The sequence below is a fragment of the Dermacentor silvarum genome, chromosome 1, assembly GCF_013339745.2.
Source record: "Dermacentor silvarum isolate Dsil-2018 chromosome 1, BIME_Dsil_1.4, whole genome shotgun sequence".
Classification (NCBI taxonomy): domain Eukaryota; kingdom Metazoa; phylum Arthropoda; class Arachnida; order Ixodida; family Ixodidae; genus Dermacentor; species Dermacentor silvarum.
Window position 1 is genome coordinate 119,424,573 of NC_051154.1, and position 8,999 is coordinate 119,433,571.

At 52.7% G+C, this 8,999-nt stretch overlaps 1 long non-coding RNA gene across 1 annotated transcript; it reads right to left on the reverse strand.

Moving 5' to 3' along the window:
- Positions 1–546: 546 nt before the first annotated feature.
- On the reverse strand, positions 547–1,670 carry LOC125942665 (uncharacterized). The gene is made up of 3 exons (XR_007465297.1): positions 1,286–1,670; positions 965–1,126; positions 547–805 (listed from the first exon to the last, which is right to left on the reverse strand). It is a non-coding gene; the product is annotated as an uncharacterized LOC125942665 (long non-coding RNA).
- Positions 1,671–8,999: the final 7,329 nt, after the last annotated feature.

The following is an 8,999-nucleotide window of genomic DNA, read 5'->3' on the forward strand; positions in this document are numbered from 1 at the left end:
AAGCTAAATTTTTGAAAAAGAAAGATAATGAGAGGTATACAAAAATGCTAGATAAAGAACATGTGTAGTATACCTGATTAAATCAAGCAGGCTAGGTGACTATTTGTCGCCACCCCGTTTCAAAGGGGATGCCAATAAATCATCATCATCATCATCATTCCCGTGCGCCGCCCGCGGAAGGAAAGTTTCCCCTCTCCCAACTCTCCCTGGCGCGCATGCGTCTGCCGCGACGTTCGCTGCGCGTGCGGTGGTCATGGGACCCGATGTTTCCCACAAGTGCTAGCAGACGCCGCGTTGCTCGAGAACGGGGCCAGGGCCCCTAGGGTGCCTCGATGCCAGCGCCGCCGCGGCGCTGGGCATCGAGGCACCCTAGGGGCCCCCCTTGAGCAGCGCACTCCTGCGCCCTCGCTTGTAACGACCCCCTGTGGGGACGGCAACGCGAGGCGCTACGTACCAGCTCCCTTCGGAGCAGTAGCGTTGTTTGAAAACGGGGCCAGAGTCCTCTCCGAACAGTGCACACGGGCACATTCGTCTGCCACGGCTCCCTTTGGAATGCCAAGCAGCGCGATGTCGCAGCGCTCCCGATCATTGACTCCTTCGGGAGTAAACGGAGCGCAGCGCGGGAACGGGGCCTTAGCCCTCTCCGACTTTTGCCCGTTGGCTGCTTCTCAATTGAACAGCCAAAACCAGTGGAATGCCGCGGCCCTCTGTGGGGATTCAATCACGGCGACCACGAATTCCGCTCATACGTCTCCCTTTGGAGTACACTCGGTGGCGCCCAGTGGCACACCGATCGAGCACACACCTGTTTTATCGACGCTGGCTGCTTCTCAATTGAACAGCCAAAACCAGTGGTATGCCGCGGCCCCCTGTGGGGATTCAGTCACGGCGACCACGAATTTCGCTCATACGTCTCCCTTTGGAGTACACTCGGTGGCCAGTGGCACACCGATCGAGCACACACCTGTTTTATCGACGCTAGCTGCTTCTCAATTGAACAGCCAAAACCAGTGGTATGCCGCGGCCCCCTGTGGGGATTCAATCACGGCGACCACGAATTCCGCTCATACGTCTCCCTTTGGAGTACACTCGGTGGCGCCCAGTGGCACACCGATCGAGCACACACCTGTTTTATCGACGCTGGCTGCTTCTCAATTGAACAGCCAAAACCAGTGGTATGCCGCGGCCCCCTGTGGGGATTCAGTCACGGCGACCACGAATTTCGCTCATACGTCTCCCTTTGGAGTACACTCGGTGGCCAGTGGCACACCGATCGAGCACACACCTGTTTTATCGACGCTAGCTGCTTCTCAATTGAACAGCCAAAACCAGTGGTATGCCGCGGCCCCCTGTGGGGATTCAATCACGGCGACCACGAATTTCGCTCATACGTCTCCCTTTGGAGTACACTCGGTGGCGCCCAGTGGCACACCGATCGAGCACACACCTGTTTTATCGACGCTGGCTGCTTCTCAATTGAACAGCCAAAACCAGTGGTATGCCGCGGCCCCCTGTGGGGATTCAATCACGGCGACCACGAATTTCGCTCATACGTCTCCCTTAGGAGTACATTCGGTGGCGCCCAGTGGCACACCGATCGAGCAGGCGCCTGTTTTGTCAACGCTGGCTGCAAGCGGCCTAAGCAATTCACGTATAGCTGCCTCAAGTGGCAGCTGTGAACGACAGCAGGCGCACCCCGCTATAGGACCCCTTTTTGCTCTGGGGACGGCTTGTTCTTGAGTCCCTCAAAAAAAAAGAGAACCTAAATGAAAATGAGGGTAGCCCGCACCACCAACGTATCGCAGGCTTAAACCAATCAAAAGGAAAATGAATAGGGGTGTAACCCAAAGAAAAATTTTTGCGAAAAGCCAATCTAAAAAAAAAAAAAAGAAGGAATGCCGAGGGTGAGCCGACCCAAAAGACGGAGAAGACATTCGGACATGTCCTGTCGAAAGGTGTAAACTAAGTGTCTGCACTGGCCTGGCATGGCGCGTCTCAGCTTTTTATTTTAAACAAGACGTATTTCACAGACATACATACAAGTAGAAAAGGAACAGAGGAGGAAAAAGGAGAAAATAACACAGATAGAAAAGCAAGAGAGAGAGAAAAAAAAAAAACACCAGCAGGAACAGTCCAGACAGTACGGTTGGCTGCAATGATGAAGGCTTCCAGGAGGCCCCGACATTACAGCCAGTCCGGGCCCCTGGCACCTAGCTGGAGGCATTGACTCCGTTGACGAAAGGCCTGTAAAACTCGCCCAGAGGTGGGCGTTTGACTCAAAAAAATAATAAAGTACAAAAAGGAGTTGAGAGAAGAAGATGATGATCATGGTATGTGCCAGACATTCCGTCCAGACTGTCCCCGGAGCCAAGCTCCACCTTTGTCGGCATAACAGAGGACAGCACGGAACGAAAGCTGAGAATGAATGAGAAAAAAAAAAAAAGAAACTAGAGCATGCGCTCGGACATGAGCTAATTATGAAGTGGCCGGGAATGTAAAGGAGGCTATAAGGTGATAAAGTTGAATGATTAGTGCTCTCTTCTGTTTGTTATTAAGTAAAACATTATAATGGTTAGGTGTTATTAAAGTTTGCGAATTGTCCTTTAATGAACGGGCGAGGTGATCGGTGAGAGGGCAGTCATTGAAGAAGTGTAGTACATCTGAGCAGAGCATCCCACACGCACAATTGCTATGAGGGGAGAGGTTGAACCGGAAATAATAAAAAGGCATCCTAGTGTGCGCAGTTATGAAATGTGCGAGAGGTTTTTTGGGCGGAAAAAAGAGTGGTATTTTATTGATGCTGGGGATCCACAGAAATAGTTCAGTGTCTGTGTTGTCTCGCGTCCACGCCACGTTCCACTGCGCATAGGATGAGGCGCGCATTTGTGATTTGATGGTGGTCGGAGAGGCGAGAACGAACCGAGATAGACCCCGCGATGCGGCAGAATTCGCAATGTGATCGGCCATCTCGTTACCTTCGACCCCACTATGCGCGGGAACGTGATAAAGAGCCACGGGACGGAGCGGAGCAATTGATAACAGGAGTTGCTTGACTTGAAAGGCATACGGATTAGTGGTAGTGAGGGAGGTTAGTGCAGTCAATAACGATAAACAGTCGGAATATATGTTGACCGGGGTATTGTTCGACAGGGAGCGGATGTACGTAAGAGCCTCTAAAAGGGCAATTGTTTCCGTTATATAGGAACTTGTGGCGCCAATGATTCTGTATCTGCCAACTTTCGTAAGCTGTCCGTGAGCGTTAAAAAGTAGAAATGCTGACCCAGAAGAATGGGGTGTGTACAATCCATCCGTGTAGAGATGGTAGACTGGGAGTGATGTTACTGTGGGCACCTCATGAATGTGGAGGCGGTGAAAATTGAAGCGGTGTTTCCAGCTGGGGTGAATGTCCCAGGGATTAAGAGGGAATTGAATTTGCTGCGGGTAGTAAGTGGTAGGGCCATAGAAGGTAACGGCTTTGAGCGTAAATAGTGAAAATTGGGCATTTAAACCATCTAATTCTATGGGGAGTGGTAAGGTATTTGCCAGGACTTGTAGAGATGATGTTCTCGTTGTGCGGAATGCGCCGGTGATTGTTAAGAGCAGTGTACGCTGAATGGATAGAATTTTTGACTTAAACTGTGAGGTAGGAAATGTCGGCCACCAAACTGGAGATGCATATGTAAGAGACGGTAGCAGAACCTGTTTATAGAGAAGGCGCAGAGCAGATGGCGACATCGAGTAGTGCATTCTGAGAACGAGGAGGAGACGGGAGGAAAGAAGATCTGATTTGGTCCGAAGAAAACTCAGGTAATCATTGAAAGTTAGGTGCGCGTCAAAAACCACGCCGAGAATTTTAATGGATGTCCGAGACTTGAGTGGTTGTCCGTTCACGCGAACAATGGGTTGGCGGATGCGACCAGATGAAGTTGAATGGCTGTTCGAGAAGTATAGGAAGTGCGACTTCTCAGCACTGATGACTACTTTGGCGCGGTGCGCCCAGGCAGAGATCAGGCCGAGCGCGATTGAAGATTTCGCTTCCAACTCCAGGCGGTTGAGTGCCGAAATCACCACAACCATGTCATCGGCATATGCTTGTGCAAAGACGTCAGCGGGGTAGGGGAGCTCTAACAAGCCATAAATGATAATGTTCCACAACAGTGGACTTATGGGTGACCCCTGGGGGCTGCCCAAAGTTGGAGCGGCAGACACTTCACCTGCGCGTGAACGGAAAATCACTCTGCGGTCGGTAAGGAAGGATTTAAGAAGGTAGTAAAGGTTAGCCGGGCAATTATGGGACCGCAAAAAGTGCAACACCGCAGGATGCCAGACGCTGTCAAAGGCGCCCTTAAAATCGAGGGCAACCAGTACGGCGTGCAATTTTTTATCTTTGAAGGCCGCTAGTGTTCTAAGATGGTACAAAGCAAGAGGCGCACTCTTCCCATGCGTAAAGCCAAATTGATTCTTATGAAGAAGGTTGTGGGAGTGGAGGAAAAAATAAAGGCGCGAATTTATTAAACGTTCCAAAATTTTACCAAAAAGCGAATTCATAACGATAGGGCGGCATGAGGAGGGGGAATCAAGAGAGCGGTTGGGTTTCGCAATGAAAATAATTCGACCGTTACGCCAATAGGAAGGGAAGTGGGATAACCGTAAACACTGATTGAAGAGAAAGAGAAAAAAGGACGGGTGATAGCGAAAGAGTGTTTTGAGCATGGGAAGAGTGAGCCCATCAAGACCAGGTGCGGCGTTTTAAGTTCCCTGAATTCAGCGCATGTTCAACCTCGCCAATCGTAAAAGGAAGGTCCGGAATTGGCACCGAATAAGGCGTATTCACAATACTGCGCAAGCGGTCATGATGTTCGTCGTCCGTCGAGCGAGAATCAACAGAAATTTGTTCGGAAAGCAGGAAACGGGCGGAGTCCAGTACACTGGACGTATATTGTCCGTTAGGTAAGGGGAGTGAGGGAAGCTGACTGTTGTGAGGAGTTTTACCAAACGAGATGCGAAAGGGGAGGCCGAATAGGTTGCGTTTTGAGAGAGCGGAACATAGGCATTTCGAAGCTGCTGTTTTGGCCCGATCAATATTCATTTTGTAATTTCCATGAGCGGCATAATAACTGTCTTTAAACGTCCGTCAGAGCGAAGGGTCGGTGGTTCTTTGATAACGCCGGCGGAGGGCACGAACACGTTTTCTTTCAACAGTGAGCGCGGGGGTCCACCACGAATTAGTCGACTGTGGGCGCGGTGATACCCAACGAGAATGCGCACGGCAGAGGCGGTCGAAGATGGCGTAAAACTTGGCTATAACCAAGTCGTCCCCTGCACCATGGTAAACCAGGGCAAATTGACAAATGTCTGCAAGAGAGCCGATGTACCTGATTTGGTCAGACGTTTATGCTTAGGTTTGCGTTGGCCGAAAAAGGAAAATTGAATGAATTTGTGGTCAGAGAGAGTTTCGGAGTCCTCTACTGCCCAGCTATAGCCGCAAGAGGCGAGAGGGACGGACGCAAAAGAAACATCAATCCAGCTTTCCGCGAGGTGAGACTGAAAGGTAGGTGGCGAGCGTGGGTAATTTAGAACTATGAGATTATTTGTCGCAGTGAATTGCGCGAGCTGCGCGCCACGGGTGTCACCATCCACAGGACCCCAGAGTCGGTGTTTAGCATTAAAATCACCTGCCATGATAACAAAAGGCATCGTGATCCGGGACCGGTGGAGTTGCAGCTCGTCAAAGAGCGGTGTAAGAGGTTCGTGCGGAGGGGCATAGACAGCAACCACCGCAAACGAAACGGAAGGGGCGGCACAGGTGATAACAACATACAGGGAGTGGGCGTGTACTAAAAACACGTCATAGGTATTTTTGGGCGCTAACAGAGCCAGACGGGGATTAACGGGAGAAGCATATGTAATATGCGTATGGGGAAGGTGTGGGAGGGAGTTACCACGTGGTTCAGAGAGAATGATGAAATCAATTCGATGCTGTGTGATGAAGTCGGACAGAAGCAGGGTAGGTTGTCTGGAATGAGCAAAATTCGCCTGCAGAAATTTAATAGGTGTGTTGCCATCCATTGTCGATGTCAGAGAACCGGAACGTGAGTGCAAACCCGCGGCACCACAACCATGTGCACCCACCATAATATGCGATACCCGTTGGCAACACCGGGCTAAGAAAATGCTGAGGGAAGAAGGAAAGGGTGCCGAAAGATTTGTGTACATAGAGTGCGGTGTTGTAGCGGGAAACGGAGTGCGAGAGAGAAAAAAGGGGAAGAGAGCACTAGAGTACTTAATTGCCCAGAGATGAGGGTAACTGGGGACAACAGATACAAAAGAAAATAAAAGAGAAGGGAAAATAAAGGAAAAAGGTGAGTAATGGAAGAAGGAAGAGAAAAGAATGACATTTGAAAATAAAAGGTGACACACAGGAGCAGAGAAGGCGAGAGGGGCGCGCCCGCCCGCCGGAGAGGGAAAGGGGCCGCGCGGCTGCCAACAAACGTTGCCAAAAAACAGAGCGGCCAAAATGGATCGATCGGGCAGATCCAGAAGCCACCTGTTAAAGGAACTGACAAACGCAACCGCGCAACCCCCCAGGTACCAGGAAAGGGGATAAGTGTCGCATTAGCCGTAATTAGTGCGCATACGCATCCACGCAACGCGCTCTAGTAAAATCGGACACCGCGCGTCTCCCGTCGGGTGCGACGACGCCCGCCGGCACTCCGCGCAACACACCGCCGCGTCCCCCATTCCAACGGAGCACGCTTCCGCGAGGTGAGCGCCGGCACATTTTGTACAGAGTGCCTTCGAAGGGTCCATCCTGTGCGGGCACCCACGTTTAGAGTGCCCATACGTGACGCAGTACGTGCAAATCGGGATGTGAACATCCTCGCGCACCGTGACAGAAGTCCAGCCAATCAATATTCTTCCGGGCGCCATAAGCGAGCGGAATGCGGCCGCGTCCACTTCAAGGACATGCGTGAAGTTTGCCGGATCTTTCGCGAAAGGAGACCAGCACTTTGCACGAGTCAGGACTAAGGTGGATAGTCGGGTTCCGAGCATTGATCGCGGCACTGATCAGGCCATGTGCACCTAAATCAGGGTCAACACCTGATAACCTAACACGTGGACGCCTTTTTTCGGCGAGCTTAATCGACAGTGCGGTACAGGTGACTGGATTGCGTTCAATCGCAATCTTAAGGCGGTCGAAAGACTCTTGCTCATTTGTGAAAACCGTCAAACCAAAACGCATGTGGCGTGGACTGATATCCCCGATGCCCTCAGCAACCAAATCTGTGTTTTGCTTAAGGAGTGCCGCGACGTCCCGCGCGGGCGCGGCGGACGGAGCAATGGGCGTCAAAAACATAATGAAAGCATGATCTCGCCTGGGACCAAAGTCGCGAGGAGGCGGAACAGTCAAGTCCGGGTCTGTGCGAGGTACATCTCCGGGAGCCATCGCTGTTGGCGGCAGGTTCGTCGATGTCGACGGCATTTGCATGCCAAGATGAGCAGCAGCCGCGTACGTCCTGATCGGGCCGGCTGTTTGCGCAGCAGGCGGCAATGCGCCACCGGCCGAGCGCCTCTCCTGTCGGAGCTGGTCGCGCAACTCATCGACGTGACCCGACTGGTGCGCGGCAATCGCGCGCACATCAGAGCACTCCTGCACAATCTCCGAGAGCCACGTAATGATCTGCGACCGTTGGCTATTGGGTATCTTACAATTGGGATGAAAGAGCAGGTCCATTATTTGTTGCTGCTTGTCAGCAATGCGATGCATAAAGGCAATGATCACCTGATCCGACCCCGGCTGAAAAGTGGAAACAGAAGTTCCACAAATCGAAGGCGGAGGACTATGAACCGTGTCAGCAGGCGGTAAAATGACGGTAGTGGGTACCTCCTCGGCCGGCGGATCACGCTCCCCCCCCCCCACCCGGCAACTCCGCACCGCGAAGAATCGCGTCACCATCTGCAGAAAACACAGAATCGCTCGAACCGTCCTAGCGCGGCGACCTGACACCATCGGGAGGGTCGCGCCCGGACAGCAGGGCGTCCTGCCCATCCCTCGTCTCAGACATGGCTACTCTTCTAGTACACTGTAGACATGGCTGCGCACACTGGCAGCGGCCATGTCTAAAAGCAGGATGCCGGCCGACGGCAGGCTATGGCGAGAAAAGGCGAAAAATCGCCCGAAAACCCCCAATTTCGCGTCGAATCAAACCCGGGCACTTTCAAAAACAACCCCGATAAAAAATTCCGAGGGCCGAATGGGAAAAACCTCACCTTTTCGAAGAAAAATCAGGAGCCGATGCAGCCGCCGGTCCTAACCACAGCACGAGCGCTCGTGTTGTGGCAGGGAGCTGAGGCTGCTCCGCCTCGGGAAAGATACCGCGGCGGAGTACGCTGTTTTCGCTGCCAACAACGAGGGCACATTGCAAGAGATTGCACCGCTGGGGACGGCGACGCGCCGGCCGGTATCCCTGTAGAAACCGCGCCACTGATCGAGCTGGACGTCAGTTCATCCTTGCTCGATCGCGCCGCTACCGCGCCAACGGCTCCCTTTGGAGCAGGTGCACATACGCTGTTGCATAACGCCGCCGAAATGATCCAGGCGCTCTCTGGGGCAGTTAAAACGCTGTCGGCTGTTCGGAAATGCGCTCACCCCGCTGTACGGTTGGCAGTACCGACCTACAGCGGATACGGTGACCTGCTCAGTGCCAGGGACTACTGTTACTGCCTCGCACGCTACCAGAGAGTTCTGTGTTTGAACGATCAGGATGTACTCGGACGCGTCGTCCCTGTTGCACTCACTGACACGGCAGCTAGGGGGGTACAGGCTTTCCGGACACCGTGCAACAACCCTCGAGGAGTTCCGCGCGGCATTCCTGCGTGAATTCCTACCCGCTGACTACGGTAGTAGGATGCGGCGAGAGCTTGGGCTACGTACACAGGCTCCTGAGACCCGCCGTGGTTGCTCAGTGGCTATGGTGTTGGGCTGCTGAGCACGAGGT